This window comes from Papio anubis, chromosome 2 (assembly GCF_008728515.1).
Source record: "Papio anubis isolate 15944 chromosome 2, Panubis1.0, whole genome shotgun sequence".
In the NCBI taxonomy this organism is placed as follows: domain Eukaryota; kingdom Metazoa; phylum Chordata; class Mammalia; order Primates; family Cercopithecidae; genus Papio; species Papio anubis.
Genome location: NC_044977.1, coordinates 129,119,970 through 129,139,026, shown reverse-complemented (window position 1 = coordinate 129,139,026; position 19,057 = coordinate 129,119,970). Strand labels below are relative to the sequence as shown.

General features: G+C 33.4%; 1 long non-coding RNA gene across 2 annotated transcripts in view; it reads right to left on the bottom strand.

Annotated features, from left to right (window-relative positions):
• The window catches only part of LOC103882220, a 28,458-nt gene extending 9,979 nt beyond the window's left edge, over positions 1 to 18,479 (bottom strand). The window contains exons 1-3 of one of the 2 annotated variants that reach the window (XR_643977.4): positions 18,245 to 18,479; positions 17,874 to 17,928; positions 6,000 to 6,089 (exon numbers count right to left, since the gene is read on the bottom strand). This is a non-coding gene — a long non-coding RNA (uncharacterized LOC103882220). The remainder of the gene's footprint in view (positions 1 to 5,999; positions 6,090 to 17,873; positions 17,929 to 18,244) is intronic. The other variant, XR_643978.4, reaches the window with a different exon arrangement.
• Positions 18,480 to 19,057: the final 578 nt, after the last annotated feature.

Genomic DNA, 19,057 nt, shown 5'->3' with positions numbered 1-19,057 from the left:
TTTTTTTGTTTTTCTTTTTGTTCATTTCCAAACATATGGGTGTCTTTAAGTTACCTTTTTGTTGCTCATTTCGACTTTATTTCCACTGATGACAGGGAATATATCCTGTATAAGTTCAGTCTTCGGACATTTGTTACATCTTGATTTATACTCTAACAAACCTTAAATGATGTTAAATATTGAGTTTGATCTTGATATAAAATTTGCAGTTTCGGCATTTATTATCAATTAAGCCCAGATTTTAGTCACCTTGTTGAAATCTTCAGTTTTGAACAAACAATTTAAGATAAATATGTTAAAATATGCAGCTAAAGTTTTTGCATTTATTTACTTTTCTCTTACTCTTAGCAAGTGATTGAGAGTATTAATAATCTCAGATTATTTTATATATTTATATATATATTAATAATTCCAGATTATTATATTGGGCTGTCTTCTTTACCTTGGCTGTATAATATTTATAAGCAGAGTTTTTTTTCAATTTTTTTCTAATTATTCTCAGTATACTTTATGTACATTTACTAGTGCATCATTGCCTGAAGATGAGATTCTGATTTTTTCTTTTCCTATGTTTTTTATTAGCTGCTTATCCTACTCATTGGTATTAAGTTAATTTACCTAACTATGCTGTTTTGTTTCTTATTATTTTTTTTTTTTCACTTGGATATTTTTGAAGACCATTTTCACTCTGGTCTCTAAATATTAATTAACAACTTTAACATTTTTAAACATACATATTGTATAACATTTGAACTTTTTTCTGTTACATCTACTTATGTGGGTGTACTGATGCTCCCATCTTTGGTATTCTTTAATTATTTCCTTTTTTTTTTTTTTTTTTTACATATTTTGTTAGTGTTTACTTGTTCTTCTTCAGCTTAACTTTTGTTTGTTTTGTTTTTCCTGCAAAATCCCATGTTCCCTGGATTGCAAATGAATCTCTGCAGTGAAGTTTACTGCCTGCTTTTACTGGGCAACTGCTTTTTAAACTACCTCTAGAATTTGCGTCCTTTGGTTTTATTCCAAGTAGACTAGAATAAGTATAAGGAAGCAATCACTTTGACATCCCCCTAGTTTTCTGTTTTTCTAGGATAAACTTTAGTTTAATAGATTCTAAGAACACAAAGCTATTCTGTGGCTCTTTCTAATTTTGCAGAATTTTCTTGGTAGATGGTACCTAATTTTGTGTCCTGAACATGACGAAATGGAGATATAAAAGATTACATCTTGAGGAATGTACACTCCACCTGATTTTTTTTAGAAAATAAGAGGCATTGGAATTTTTCCATATTTGGAGCAGTCTAGACATAACCTGTGGATTTACCCTGGTTATGAAATCACCCTATACCTAAACAAATAAAGTATTTCTTAGATTTTATTTAGTTTTAATGCTATTCTCTATTGCTTAAAGTAATAACACTAGTTTTGGAAATAGTGTATTTTGTTTTGAGTTCTGAAACTGACACTCCCAATTGTATTGAGTGATGTGACAAACACTTACAATATGTCAAGCCATATTATCACATCATTTGGTGCCGAGAATATAGAAATGAGTCAAAGAGAAAGTGTTTTCATCTTAATGAATCTTGCAGCAGTATGTAATACTGGAAAGTTATTAAGTTTCACTAAACCACATTACAAATAAATTTATATTATGGAAATAATACTTGCTCTATTTAACTCAAAGGGACTTCATGAAGTGGAAATTAGTACAAGGGAAATCACATATATAAAATCATGTAGAAGAAAACTAAAAATGTATCTTTATTTTACTTTTTTATTTTCATAAATTACAGTAGCTTAAATTATTATGTTATCTTCCAGATAAAGTACTGTACTCTCCCAGAAATTTGAATTCCAAGTTACTACTACCAAGCCTAACCATGTGATTACTCTTTACTGTTATCATATGCTCTTTGACATTACTCCATGAAAATTTTCAAATGGACTACCACGCCTTTTTTAATAGATTGGACTGACCACGTATCTTTCAAAACACATGTTTAGTTAGGATTAATTGATTGTAAACTCTCCATCCATTTTTTCTTTAAGTTTTAGTTTTCTTCTTTGTTGTTTTGCTGTTTGGTAAATATAGTAAAATTAAAACATGCTTGCTATCTCTGATGTCGGAGCAACTCTTAAACTCATTGAGAATAGCAGCAATTCTCTTTTCTTTATCCTTGTCAGAATGTCTTCCGAAATTCACTATAAGTCAAACAATGTTTATTGAGTTACTATTAAGTGTTAGGCATTATCTAGACACAAGAGGTACAGAGATTAATAAACAGTTATCTACATTCAAGAAATTTATAATCTGTTGAAAGTAACAAATGTGTATGCAACTAAGTATATGATAAATAATAGAGGTATATGAGCCTGCTCAAAGTGCGATTCAAGCAGAGAGGAGGAAGCAATTCATTCTGACACAGGGAACTGGGAAATGCTTCATGGTACAGGTGGCAAAAGGGTTCAGTAATTAGTATATGGAGGAAATAATTTTTTCCATCCGTGTACCTGCTGCTATAGTTTCTTGGCTCTTTCTTGCTGGCAATGTGAGAGTTTTAAGGTTCCATTCAGGCCCAAGTAAATCTTTAAACACCTTCGAGTTTTAAGACATTTCACTTCTGGCCCATCAATAGTAAATTTACAACCTACAGGTCAGAACCAAAAGCTTTTCAAAGTGTAATTGACAAATACCAGGGAGCATCTCACTTCATCATGGAAACTTTAAAACTTCTAAATGAACCTGGAGAACATGTGGTGCATTGCCTTCAATCGGGATTACTTTGACTCTTTCTCCCAAATTCCATGGGGAGTTAAAAACAAATTTCAGAGGGTCAAAATAATCCTAAAAGCCTCTTACAACAGCATGTAGGAAGCAATACTGAGTTCTCACAGTCTCAATATGACACAAATTTATATCATGTGTCAAAACCCTAGAACTAATTTTGCAGCACACTAAATCTGGTGCAACTTCAGCTTGCAGTTTAAGATCCACTCATTATTTCCTTTATTATAACTGTATCCAGCAGTGACTTTAACTTTCTTTCCTGTTTATGAAATTTTTGGAATGAGTGAGAAAAACATGTATTGTTTTGTAATGCTTAGTAATTGAAAGAATAACTAATATTACTGTTATTTTTATGTTATTACATATTTGTGTAGAATCAGACAAATCTATGATTTTTATTAATTTTTTTAGCTTAACAGAAATGTATTTGCTCAAAGCTCTGGAGGCTAGAAGTCCCAGAGGCCTTTATTTCTAGCTTGCACACAACCACTTCCTCACCATGTCCTTCCACGGGGAGTGGGGAGAGGTAGCACACAAGCTCTCTGGTCTCTTATGAGGACACAAATCCTAGTGGATCAGGGTCCACCCTTAATACATCACTTAATCTTAATCAACTCTTTATAGACCCTGTCCCCAAATACAGTTACAGTGGGGATTAGAGCTTCGTCTAATATTGCGGGGATGCAGTCAGTCCATTAGCGCTCTCCTTCCTCAGGGCTCTAACCACATCATGCACATAACTCATTTGTAGCCTGTATCACATGGTGCTTTTAAAATTTGAATTCCTGCTTATGAATGCTGATAAACAGATCACTTGTTTTTATATTAGGCCTGTAAATTTATGTCTTTGTAAAGATGATTATATTTAAAGATGTAGTAACTCATAGAAGTAAAATGAGTTGAAAATTTCAGTTAAGCAACCCATCCAGAAATAGAATACTATTGCTACTCTGTCTTTGCTATATGTGGGTCTGTTTTTAAACATATTCACTTCAGGATCTAATAATTGCCTTGTTATTGTTGCTGTTGTACTAACTAGAGAGTTTGTCAGTTCTTTGGATTTTGTAGTTTCTATGCTGCTGTTAGGCACTTGAGTAGATTACTGCACAACCACAATAATATTGGATATCTTATAATTATGAATACTGTGAAAATATTCATTTAACTTGCAAAAAATGTGAAACATAAACCATATTTTATTTTGATTTTTTTTACTGTTTCTTATATTTTATACACAATGGCAGTAGGATTTTCACTGCTTTCCTAGATGTTCCAAAGAATAATTTCATATTTATTCATGAGGAAACAAAATGAATTTAGCTGAACATAAATCTTTTCTTGGTAAAGGTGGCATATCCTGATTTGAAATAACTCTTCTGAAGTTTCTTCTTTCTAGAAAATATATTCTTTTAATTTTTCAAAAAATATTCTGTTTTCTCTTATGAATGTTTTTTTTTTTTTAATTTATTTATTATTATTATACTTTAAGTTGTAGGGTACATGTGCATAACGTGCAGGTTTGTTACATATGTATACTTGTGCCATGTTGGTCTGCTGCACCCATCAACTCGTCATTTACATCAGGTATAACTCCCAATGCAATCCCTCCCCCCTCCCCCCTCTTATGAATGTTTAATAAATATTTTTTACATATTTATTAAGTGTAATTTCCAGAGGCAATATATATATATAATCATACATATAAATGCTTATATAATAATGTATTAAATGACTTACTTAATGAAATTTGGGTTTTTACAATACTTTCTTCCTCGGTCTGTAGTATCAAAAAGTATGCTTTTGAAATAAAAGTCACAATATTCACACACCGCTATGCACATAACCATAAGTATACTCTTTTCTTGATATTTAAAAACAGATATTGAATCTTATTCAATATTGATAGGTAATTGGTGACAAATGGTAATTTTAAAAGCCCTTTATTACTATACATAGACTGTTTCTCTTGTCCAGTAGAACTATAAGAATCAGACTTTAAATGATATCTATGAAATATTGCTTGATTGATAATATTTCTCCCTTGTATCTTTTACATTAATTGGTGCTGAAATGTACAAAAAAAGATTTATTATAGACAGAAAAGGAAAATTCTATATGGATAATATAGGCAATTTTCTCTCTGATATTTAGGGTGATATAAAAAATCTGCCATACTGCCCTACTTCTTTACCTCAGTCCCACCCCTCAAGAACTAGAAGACAAGAACACTTTAGAGACACAGACAGAGAGGGACAGGTTAGATCAATAGATTGATATGAGTTGGTTTTAGATAAAGCAGTTTCTGAGAGATAATGGGAGGGAAATTCCAATGGAGTTGTAGGAGTAGCAATGGGGATATTTGGAATACAATTATTAGACGGGGTCAGTTCTGTGGAAATCTAGGGCATAACAGAGAAAAAAAAGAAAGGAGAAAGGAGATGATAAAAAGAATACATATGATTAGGATAAAAGAAATCCTATTTGCACTCTTGCATGAAGCTGATCTTCCCCTGAGGTCTGAGCATAATTAGAGGGCAAACAAGACAATTAGGTCTTGCAGATTGATATTTTACATAGATCCCTGCTTAGCTACTTATTCTTTTATTGTTCCTCCAGGAAATCTAAATATTCATGTTTTAAATCATGTCCTAACTTGTTTTTTGAGATGGTATCTATGAAAGTATTTCTTCATTATTTCTCCATAAAGATGTTGTTAGAAAAAATAATATTTTAGTAGCAATTGCAATTTTACTGAGAAATGATTACACAAAACTTAATTATAAGGCAATCAGAATTGTGTTTATTTGATGAAAAAATATAATTTATACATCACTATTTATTAAAAATTAATGCTGAAAGAGATTGAGAAGTCATTACAGAACAAAACACAAATGTCAAATCTTAAAGGGAAAGTGTGACTAAATTTTAAGAGGATTTGAATGTGAAAAGTGTGCCTTAAAATCACAAATCCATGAATGTCTTTTTGGAGGGATGTGGATCTCTAATAGCTCTTTTTTTCTAGTGAGAGTAAAGATAGTTCATCCTTTGATGTTTAAGCTGCGAATGTTAATGGCTTTTTGGTATTGTGGATAAGTAAATGCTCTGGGTGATGACATTTTATAAATGATTTTGAATGTTATAATTCAACCTGGGCTCGCCCCTCTTATCTACTAGCATTAAGAACCAATATAGTATTTAATCAGCCTACCAGATTGTCCATGATTTAGAGATATGAGCCTGTCCTGATGTATCCTCTAAGGGCTCCAAAGGATGCTTTTCAGGGGTGTAGAAGAAGATTCTGAGCCAATTCAAAAAAAAAAAAAAAGACCTAAATTATCCATCCTAAATTTACTGCTTTACAATTTAGATAAAACTTCTTAAGGATCTGGTTCTCTTTTTGTTAGGAGGTTACACTTTAGAATAATCCTTTAAGCTTCTATTGACTTTCAAAACTTAAAAACTGAAATCTCTGGTTGAGGAACATAATTTCAAAACTAAAATTTTAAATTGATTATCATCCATAAGTGGGTATCTCTCTGTAACTCTGCTTCCTCATGGTATGCAAAAGAACAGTAATTAGAACAAATGGTATGGGGCTGGGGCATAATGAACCAAGGGGTATATGTATTTGTGTATGTCACAGGGATGTACTTGCATTTCCTTTCAAAGTTTTGCTTTTTTTTAAACTGATCTTTTTAAGTTAAAAACACCTTACTCCCTTAAATATTTATTGGGAAATTTAAATAATATGACAGGCTTTCTTTTGAGTTTTGCATCATTGAAAATAGAGTAGTCCAAAGTCCAGGTTTATTTAGGTTTTATTGACATTAATTTTTCACATGACTAGAAATGGAAAAAAAAATCAAACTTTCTGGTTCAACATGATTGAAACAGTATATGCAATTTATTTATATGTATACAAGAATGAAGCAAGAATGACACTTGATAGTGAAGATCAATGTAAGCAGCCATTCAAAGTCACCCATGGATAAAACATTAAGGCTGATTGTACTTATGTGAAGAAAAGTTGTTTAACCTCAGATGTAGTAAAAAATAATTATGACGGCTATAAACTCTAAAGAAAACTATGAGTGCAATGATTATTAGATACTATTTCAATATTGTATTTTACATAATGCATCTGGGTGATATATAGTGCTACCTAAAATTTAAGTATGTGACTAGATATAAGATTATGGCTAGCTATATTTGTTATATATACTTTGTTAAATGTTATCATTATGAAGTTTATGTAGTAATCGAGATGAATAATTTTAATATATCAAAATTGTGTCTATACTATCATTACAGCTCAGTAAAACATTTCTCGTAAGTAAAGAATAGATTTTGCAAGGGAAATAATTGATAAATTAGGAAACCATAGTGAATTAACATTTTTTGCAAGGTAGACCAAAAATTTAAAGAAAAGAGTGAGGTCATAATTTTACACACAGTTAATATCACTTTTTTTTCTATTTAATGTGCCAAATTTTTGCAATATTTTTCTAGTATTAATTTAGAAAATCTTCTTTTGAAGTCTGCATATAACTACTCTTCTATTTTATTATATGGCCTCCTTTATTAATGGGGCACCTATTCACTGCACACTTCATGAAAGAGTGGATAACAAAATGTTATTCATATTGAGGAATAAAGATAATTTAGGCAAAGCACTTACTGAACAATTATCCTGAATGAGTCAAGGGAGCAATGCCCTCATGAAACTAATACTCACGTGTATGTAAACAGTTCAAAGTAGTTTTAGAGATAAATTAGTCAAACATCGTCCTCTGAGTTTCGTAATTATTCTCATGCTGTATCATTTGATCTAGGTTCATAATATATAGAGGCCTCAAGGCCCAGGCACACATTAAGTTGGCAGAAATAAACTTATCATATAACTTCTTATTCATCACTTATCCCTTATTCATTCATATATATATAATCTATTAACATGCCCATTACATCAAAATTATATCTTTTGCTCTGTCTAAAATATATCACTCACATTTCTGAAAAAAAAAGGATTAAACAAAAAAGTAAGTGTTTTGTTTGTTTGTTTGTTTTTTGTTTGTTTGTTTGTTTTGAAACAGAGTCTCGCTCTGTCACCCAGGCTGGAGTGCAGTGGCCGGATCTCAGCTCACTGCAAGCTCCGCCTCCCAGTTTTACACTATTCTCCTGCCTCAGTCTCCCAAGTAAAAAAGTAAGTGTTACATGCACATACATCATTATTTCAATTAGGTTATGTTATTTGTGATGTAGGATTTATATATAAACTTCAACTAATGCATATAAAAATATTTCAGTAAGTCCTTACTGTACCCCAGCAGAGGTAAAACCCCAAAGCACTTTATGATGTCTTTATTATAGAATTAGCTACTGCTGTAATTGTTAATTATTTTTCCTATAATTTGAGGACTCCTGGTTATATTGAAAGTTATCTTAGTGACTGACATAGAAATGTTGCTCATAAATTCTTACCAGAATAACTTCCATGTTCTTCCATGACCTAGCTAGTTAGCCCTTCCTTCGAATTTTAAAAAGTTAGTATAAAATAAAAGTATATATTTTATAGTGGCAGAAGTTTTATATGATAAAATTCATGCACTATGATTGTTCATGTATCTCACTACATACAGAAAGCTTTCAATGAGAAAGAAAAACAAAAACACCAACAAAAAGCAGATAGAACCAGACAAAATAATAATAATAGCAACAAAAATTCAGACAAAAATATAGGCAAGAAAAATACACCAAATCAAATAGCATAGTGATAATTTCATAGGCAATACAACTTGTAATACAGTATAACAACTCTGTACCTTTTTATGAATTAAAATAACGTACAAGTTTTTGAGAAAATACCACTGCTATTCAATGCAATTATAATATTTTGGATTTTTTATTTGCTTGTCTTGATTTTTCAACATTTACATGATGTACAAGTTGAGGTTTATCAATAAAATTACCAAAATATGAAATATTAAACTGGAAACACATGGAATGATTTTGTTTTAACAAACTGCATTTAGAACAAATATAAATTAACTGACAGGTAAGTGAAAATAATTACACAAAACAATAAAATAATGGAAACTCAAACTAAAAACCAATATAGCAGGCCATATAGCCCATACCTAAACACTGGTAAGAGTAGTATTTCTGAGGTATCTTCTACTACCCTGGGATACCTACATGGGTAATAATCAACACTGAGTATTTCCTTTGCTATTGGCTTTAGGTGACCTGTTTTTTACACAGATTCATACATTTCGGTAGGGAATGAACTTTCTGAATTTATTTCTCTCTCCCAACCAGTTTGCTTACCCCAGAAGAAATATTAAAAGAAAATAACTCTTAGAACATATACAAATGATGTTTTAAAAGCATATATCATACATAACTGTTTTAATAAAAAGACACTAAAGTTAAATACAGGTAGACTCAACATGAGGGTACTAATTTAGATTATACTTTTGCTTTTGTATGTGAAAAACAATTTGACTAGCGTTATCTTACTATATTCTTGGTCTAATGAACTAAACACCATTTAATTTCACAATTTCTATTTGGTTTATGATGACCCCAGGTATTTCAAAACAAAATGATGAATATGAGGAATAATTATTGGGGATTACTATACAAGCCAACATTATTCATTTTAAGTAAGTGTTCACTATACGTATAGTGCTGCATATCTTTATTAAACCATATTAGACCTCATGATTAATCAAAACTTGTTATGGATGGCTTCCATTTTGACAGTAATTGCCATTGTATAAATGTATGTTCATATTGCTTAACATACCTGAAAATTTATTGTTGTTTTTAATGAAATTTTTATTTTAAAAAAAATTATAAAATACCACGGTTTGCCCTAGAAATCATGATTAATAATTAGAAGAATTATTAACTCTTATCAACTCTTACAGATTTGTCTAAAAGTTTGTATCAGCTAAACAATTACGAATCTTACTTAAAGCGTATGTAAAACAATTTATAATACATTGTATGAGATTGGTCAGGGTGGTGGGAAAAATTGTAGAAAGGTGTGTGTGAGTGAATTTTTTCATCCGTTGCTCAGTCACGGTCTGTGGGCTGGACCCAGCAATACATTGCAATTAAATGAATTCTTGAAAATAAGCAATTGTAAAAGGCATTGACTATGCTGATATTGTATCAGTGTTAAAATTCCTGTGTGTAAGAATTTTAATATAGCCATGTAGGAGAGAGTCGTCGTTTTCATAATGATAAATGTTAAAATATTTAGGGGTGCAGTGCTATCATATCTACACATAATTCTAATTCTCCTATGTTTCATTCCCAAATGATGTATGTGCAGAAGAGGCAGAGAGCGAGAAAGAAAGGTTAACAGTCAGTGAATGTTGATGAGGAGTACACAGATTGCTGTTTTGCTATTTTATTACTCCTGCAACTGTTTAAAATAAAAATGGGAGAAAATAAAAGGCAAAAATATTTTCATAGATTCCATTAGATGCTTTCTTTTACAACATGTGGATGCTGGTGATTGTAAAAATACAAAATAAAATTCCATTGTTTCTATAGCTTTTTACTTTTGTAAAATACTTTCACAAGTTAGATTTCTTTTATATTCATATGAAACATCTATTAAAGAACAGAATAAAATAATCATTACTGATTAAAGATTTGCCAATTTCCTGGTTTGTAACATAAATTAATTCATTTATTCCCTTTCAATTTTAAGAAATTGATGACATAGTTATGCTATTACTTTTTATAATGTAAGGAAGTAAAGACAAAGTGACTGAGTAATTAAACTCACAATGTTAACAGGATAGCCTGAAATCAAAGTTAGTTCAATTAAATCCCCAAAGCATACAGTCTTAGCCTTATTTCAAATATAAACAAATCTGCACTTGCCAGAACTTAATGTTCCTAGCTGGTTAGTGATCAGATGGGAGAAATATGTCAATCACTTGAGTGTTAATCTTTATACTATTTCTGTTGGCAATGATATTTCTGAGAACGATCTAAATTTTCAAATTGTTAGCCTAGCTGTAGTTTTATAAAGATTATCTTATTTTTACAAATAGGTTGGAGAGAAACCAAATAACTTTATAACCTTTTATGTAGTATTCTCAAAAGTGCCCACACAGTCTGCTAAAACATTATTCAGTTAGGTGTATTGGCATATTTATTCAAATGATAGCTCTGGCCACGTCTAAAACAAGAGAAGCAGTAATGAAATTACCCCATTCATGATGGCCAGTCAGCGGTAAGTATGGATTTCCACATCATTGTTCAGCCAGGGAGAACATTATGAAATATGAAAGTAGCTGAATAATAGGGGTACAGGAGATGGTAACTGTCCAATTCATGAGCTGCTTATAATACGAATCTCAGTCACCACATAAATCAACTAGGAAGACAGAAACCTATGACACTACAGAACATAAGATTTGCCCTTGGTAACTCTACTTCAATAAATCTCAGAAATCCTTAGGTTCTTTAACATCAAATACATGTTAGGAAAACACCTTGAAAGATTTTAAGTGAATGTTATGTAATTCTCATTTTAGGTTTTGTGCTTTTTTAATCACCAGGATTGGTATATATTCAGTAGTAGTACCTGCATTCATTGGTACTTTGTTTTCATGATTTAACAATAAACATTAGATTAAACCAATCTCAGCCTTACTTTGAATGGATACATTTAAATTGAAGAAATATATGCACATCTCTTCTTTTGGATCAAGGTTTCCTGTACATTGTTTTTCATAATATAGGCATTTTTCTTACATATGATATACTACTTGATTGTTATCTGAAAATTACATCAAATAATAAATTACGTAACAAAAACAGCAAATCTTTCAGTGCCATTCAGTTTTTTTATTTGACTTTTCAAGGACATTTATTCAGTTTTTCTTTCCATTTCTCCTATTAGGTTTGCACACACTCACAGAAAGACCTCTTTCAGAAGTTTCAAAAAATAAGTAATTGCAAAGACTGCTCCTTGAAAATACTAAGACATTTCTTTGAAGATACAAGTATTTATGAGAGCCTAGTAAGAGACATTCATGCAAGTGTATTATGTAAATTGCAAAATCAGCTTGCTCTATCAAGATCTAGGAATTTCCTAAATCAAGCAGAGCCAAGTGTAGAGAAAAAGACAAAGACAATATAATAATTATCTGCTTTTTAGTCCTTCCTTTTTAGCCCCTGGAGAAAATAGTAGCCACTTTCTGTGTTAAACAAACAAAAAGAAGAAAAACAGCAAAACTGAAACAAACTAACAAACAAAAACTCCTCAATATTTGATTTCCAATTTGTGAACCACTCCAATAGAGATAATTCTGAGAAGCATGTAACAACCAATAAGAAAGCGTGATATGTTTGCTTTGAAGTCACAGACTAGTTTTCAATGGATAGCCAACTGGCATTGGAAATAAAAGAGTAAGTTCAATGTTGTATAAATTATTGGAGAAATAGACAATGGGTCTCCAGGGAAGTATCTGTTGGTTGAGATTAAGATTAGTATATTTGTGTGGGAAGATAACATCTGCTCTGGGGTATCCATCTTCATGTTTTAGGCTTATTTCTAATGTCCACCATTGGCTGTAGTATCTCCTAGTAACTTCAGAATATTTTGAAAAGTAAATGATACATATTTTAAAATTGAAAGCTGAATTTCTAAAAAGGAATGCTATATTTAAAAGACTTCCAAAGTGAAACTCCAGGCACACACTAAATTAACAGCCTCCACGAAAAATGGGCAGATGGCAGAATAATCAAGGAGGTCAGATGAGGTCCAATTTTATTTCTAAATAACTAGGTGAAATAAAACATGTTCTGTGTAGCAACTATTTGTTTACTACTGGGAGCAGTCTATGTGTAACAGACTCTACCACTGTCTCATTTCAAAGTGTCTTTGATTTAGAGTTGTGTGAAATTTCTGCCTCCTCAATGATCATTTACAGTGTCAGCTTTTTACTCTCATCACTCCACCCTCCCTCCAACCGCCACAGGTTCAGAACAATATAACTTGATACAGGCAGGGTTATAAAGACTATGCAGAGATTGTACAGAATTAACAGGAGAATTTTCAACAGATGCTGCTAGCCAGAATGGAGCTGAGGTTTAGTGACTCATCAGTGGACAATCATTGTGTCTCTTGCAGAAAACATGGATTTGCTCCCAAAGAATAGAGTGGTTTTCATGAACTCTTACTAAACACACTCTTTATTCCAATGTAGTTCTTTCAAGTCTCTGTAATGTATAAATTGTATGTGTATTTATTTACTTTTCTATGTTCAACATTATACTCATATGTATACACATCATATATACACCAACACACATACTAATTTTATTTTCTCCTTTTCACCTCATGTTATTAAATATTGTTTTATAACTTGATTTTAATGTTCTATCAGTGAGGTCAGGCTACCATAACAATATCCTACAGGCTGGTTGACTCAAACAATGTACATTTATCCTTTCACAGTTCTGGAATATGGAAGTCTCAGATCAACATGCAGAAAGGATTGGTTTCTGGTGAGGCTTCTCTCCTTGGTTTGCAGGTGGCTGCCTTCTCCCTGAATCTCATACAATCCTTCCTCTGTGCATGCATGGAGACAAATTTATCTGGTGTCTCTTCCTCTTTTACAAAGACATCAATTTTTATCATATTAGAACTGCACTCTTATGACTTCATTTAACCTAATATCTGCAAATACAGTCATATTGAAGGTTAAACCTTCAACGTCAGAATTTTGAGGAGAAAAAATTTAGTACAGAGCAAATGGTTAAATCAAAGAACTATTATAAAATATGACTAACCATTATCTTATGATTTCAAATGATTTTAAAATTTATTATAATTAAAATAATGTTGAATTTAGATACATTGTGTGTTTTTCACCTAAGTCTTAGTATTTACATATACTACACTCTAAAGTCCTTGATGCATATTGTATAATTCATTACCAGAAATAATGAATTGATTTACATTCCCACCAGTGGACCTTTAGGGTGTTCAAGAAAACCAAAATAATAAGTGCAAGAATAAGATAGGGATATGGCTTATATTCCTACCTCTCTCTTCCAAATCCATATCTGGACATGCCAGGAAAGCAAGTGGGAGTTAACTGAATCCAAGAATATGTCGAATTTATAAAACATCAAGTAGTTTAAGGAAAGTAAATATTTTTTAAAAAGTGTAAAAATAGATTTTAAAATGTCATTTTTATTGGTTGGAGTACATGCTAATAAGTTGTTATAATTAAGAAATGCAATATAGTGATTTAAATAAGAAAGTAGTTTATTTTTCTCCTACATAAGATTAGAGAATTTGGGAGGCAGTTCAGCACTTAGAAGCTCTTCCCTACATGGGTAGCTGGAGACCCAGATGATCAGATACAGGGGTCTGCCCACAGACCCTGACCCAAATGATGGATGAATGTAGTACACAGACACACAGATATTCTGCTTTGCCAGTCCGGCTGAGTGTCCAGGCCACTTACAGACAGCAAGCAGAGTGCTACAAACAGTTGTGACCACGCCCTCAACTTGCCAGCAAGAGTAGCATTTACTCAGCAAAGATTAATTGACAAAGGTCATGAATAAACACCACTAGAGGGTAATTGACATTTTGGACTTCCTGAGTAGAAAGCAATTAAGCACTATGGGTAGATGAATGTTTAGTCTTACCACCACATGAGTAAACAAGCTAGCTAGACAACTTCCCCACATTACTTTGTACCCACTTTAAGCTATTTACTCAAGCTAAGGATCAGGTTGCCTTCAGACATAACCCTTACTAAAGCTATGCAAACTTCTTGGCCTTCCAAGAAGGTTTGTGGCTATTTCTATAGCTATCCTTAATATATTTGTCACTGGCCTGATTGAACTCCCACAATCAGACTAAGAGTCCTTCAGTATATAGTTTTACATTAGTGTCTGTCGATGAGAGACAGTCAAATGAAATTAGAAGGTGGAATAAAGAGAGATAATTATTTTCTAGAAGCTATTTCAAACAAGGTGTGTGAATGTGATGACCTAGAATAAGATGTGTATCTAGAACATCTAAAAATTGAATGGTGCTGTGTATCTGATGGCAAAAAATGTAACAAACTGTGGGAATTTTCTAGAGTTATTTGAGAATTGTTGTGCCTTCAGAGTCCTAGAAAACAAACTGCGACATTCTTTGGCCTTTACTTATCCAATTATAGTAAGCTTCTCATTCTTTATACCAGAACTCTTCATATTTGTTTTTGTAATCAAATTCCAACCAACTTAGCATTATGTATCAAAAGTAGTTCAGAAAACAGAAGCTCAGTTTCCCAAACCTATCACTGGTTCTGTGTTCTAATGAAGTTTGAATGCAGTAATAAATTCATTACAAATACAATTTAGACACTGGTGTTTTATTGAATTCACTGGAAAAATATTTTCTTCAATTATTAATTGTCCGGAATGAAGTACCTATACAAGACAAAGTGATGGGAAAACTCCTAGCCCTTTAGTTAAATATGGAGGAGAATAAATAATGCAGGTATGCAAGATCTGTTGGTTTAAGATTTGTACCACTTAAACTCTGAACAATTTGCAGAAAAAAAATTGTAAGTTTAGAGTTTTATATTCCCAGATTAAATCATGAGAGGAAAACAGAAGTACTTTTTTGATTACCCTGAAAATTTCCTAATTTCTTAAAGCAAAAAGTTAAATGTTCTGGTCTTTGAACAAGTTTGATTCTACAGAAGACTACATTTCCTTGTGTATATTTAATTCACAGACTCATCAGGTCATTTAAATTGAAGGCACAATGTTGATTAAGATAGAGACTAAGACCTTGAATTACAATGTAGACATTTGGGTGGATTCTAATGAGTAAAAAGACCTTGAAATTCCCTCTGAGCTTCCTTTGCCAATAGAAATAGCCATTCCTCCCCATTTAGAGGATTAGCTAAATCTTGCTTGACATCTGTGAGGTGATTTCACCTAATAGAGTAGCCTTTTAGGTAGACGCCAATATTTGTTTCCAATATCCTTAACTTTTTTCCTGCTTTCAGACTCATATTTAGACTCAAATCCCAGCATACTGCAAAAGGATGACTTACTTTTGTCAGCCTAAACTGACAGGATGCCCCATGTACGCTGAAGAATGGTATAATGTTGTTGGCTATATTACCTGACGAATATGGGTGAGAATAATTTCTAAGAGTGTTATGAACAGGTGCGGTGGCTCATGCCTGTAATTCTAGCACTTTGGGAGGCCAAGGCAGGTGGATCACCTGAAGCCAGGAGTTCGAGAACAATCTGGCCAACATGGCAAAATCCTGTCTCTACTAAAAATACAAAAGTGGTGTACAGGAGTGTGGTGGCACACTCCTGTAATCCTAGCTACTCAGGAGGCTAAGGAAGGAGAATAGCTTGAACCTGGGAGGCACAGGTTGCAGTGAGCTAAGATCGCTGCATTGCACTCCAGCCTGCGTGATGGGAGCAAGACTCCATCTCAAAAAACAAACAAACAAACAAACAAAAAAAAAAAAAACAAAGGAAGAATGTTATATCAGGAATGAAAAAAATATTGTTGCATATAACTGATGTTACTGATATTAATACAATTAGCAAAAATGCTGAACAATAACTTTGAGCCATTAACAATATCAAATCTGTTATCTTGAGCATATGAAATTGACTATAACATGTTATTCATTTGTTTGAATGAAACCTGGGATCAAAAATGACCTACATCAAATAAAGTTGAGATTTCATCATGTCCTTGTTATACTGTAATGGAAGGAATCTAAAGGTTTTAAATGATAAGAGTGTAAGAGCAAATTCATTATATATGTCCTGCTTCATATCACTTAACAATGTCTCCTGGGAGTATCCAGAGGACAGTTCCCCCACCAATACCTTGAGTAAAGATGTTTGTGTAGGAAGTACCAACATCCTTGAAAACCTCTATATTGGCTATTCTCTGGAAGCCAGAGTTATAGATAAAGATATTGGTATTGCAATGAGCTCTTAAACTTTAGTAAGATGATAGGATTCTAGGTTTGCAGACTTCATATAACCATGAGAAATTAGGTCAGCATAGTCATCAAAATGGGCAGCAAGGCTGGCAATAATCAGAATGTTTTGACACACCAGACATCTTTGACATAGATGAGCATTTTATTAAAATCAAGTGTGGAAATTTCATGACTTACCTAATACCTAGACTTGAGCCATTAATTCACAGACCTAGATTGTGGACTCTGAGTCAATTAGGTAATTTGTTGCATTCTGAGTGTGTGACTTCTATCTTTGCATCAAAAGTGTTTACCTCCAATTAACACCTTCTCAGACAACAGGATTGGCTGTGAGAAAATCTAGGGCCAGCAGTCTATCAAGGAAGTTTCACATATCACATCCTCTCATATCTCATCGGTTTAAAATTGCTATCATGGCAATACATAGCTGCAAAAGAGGTTGAGAATGGAACCTGTAGCTGAGAAACTATATTTCTTTTCAAAATTCCAAGAATTCTATTACTAATCCAAAGGATTTTGTCTAGCACATCTGTAAAAGTGCTGATGTTTTCTTCTTTGGGACTGAAATTAATATAGTTTAACATTTTCTACTAGTACTACTGGTCTCTGCTCACTTAATGTACACAATATATTTATAATCTGGTTCCCCAAATGTGGAATAATACAAATTATTTGCAAGAAGTTATTTAGTACTTCTAAAAATTAATCATGGTCTTTGTCATAAAGTAAGTTTCAATAAACATCAGAAAATTGAAATTATAGAATCCTGTCTCTCTGATCATAGTGAGAGAAACTAAAAATAAGAAGAGATAACTTGACAAAAACTGTTTTCAAATTTTAAAAACATTGCACTTTACATAACTAATGATGCTACAATAAAGAATAATTAAAATTAGAAAATACAACAATTATCTAAAACACACATGGGATTAAGCTAATGGAGTACTTCATATCAGTTGTGTACATCAGGAATGATAAAATTCTGAAAACAATAAGTGAAGTGTTCATTATAAGAACTTAGGAAAAAAAACAGCAAAATTAAAAAGATCAATACAAACTTTGGTGTTCTACAATGAAGCCTTTTCTCCAGCATGCTCTTATTTCTCTCAACTTCTGAAACAAATAAAAATATACCCTACTGAGAGGTGACAACGTGCTAGCAGCCCTCGCTCCTTCTCAGCACCTCCTTGGCCTCTTCATGCACTCAGACCGCTCTGGAGGAGCCCTGCAGCCTGCCACAGCACTGTGATGGTCCCTCTCTGGGGCTGGCCAGGACAGAGCCGGCTCCCTCTGCTTGCAGGGAAGTGTGAAGAGAAAGGCGCGTGTGGGAGCTGGGGCTGCCCATGGTGCTCACCGGCCCATGCGGGTTCCGGGTAAGCATGGGCTCCGCAAGCCCTCCACTTGGCATAGCCGACCAGCACCGGCTGACCTTGATCGGAGGCTGAATTCTGTGCGTGGACCACAGTTCCCTCTTTGTGGGATTGCTGGTCACCATGGCGGGTCTCCCTCTCTTTCTCCCTTCCTCTCTTTTCCTCTTGGTTGTCTGGGACAGCTCCCTCTGGGTTGCCGGAGAGCCCAGGTTATGTACTGCAAAGTCCCACAGGAGTTCCAGTGAGAGGTGAAGCCAGCTGGGCTTTGGGAGGGGAGGGTACTTGGAGAACTTTTCCGTCTAGCTAAAGGACTGTAAATTCACCAATCAGCACTCTGTGTCTAGCTAAAGATTTGTAAATGCAACAATCAGCACTCTGTCAAAATGGACCAATCAGCTCTCTGTAAAACGGACCCAACAGCTCTCTGTAAAATGAACCAATAAGCTGTCTGCAAAATGGACCAATCAGCTCTCTGTAAAATGGACCAATCAGCAGGATGTGGGTGGGGCCGGATAAGGGAATAAAAACAGGACACCTGCGCCATTGGGGTAACCCACTCCGGTTCTCTTCCAGGCTTTGGAGGCTTTGTTCTTTGGCTCTTTGCAATAAATCTCGTTGGTGCTCTGTTTTTGGGTCCACACCACCTTTATGAGCTGTAACACTCACTGTGAAGGTCTGCAGCTTCACTCCTGAGGCAAGGAAGACTACAAACCTACCAGAAGGAAGAAACTCCAGACACATCTGAACAGCTGAAGGAACAAACACCACACACACAGTCTTTAAGAACTGTAACATGCATTGTGAGGGTCCACAGCTTTATTCTTGAGGTCAGCAAGACCAAGAACTCACTAATTCTGGAAACACTACTATTA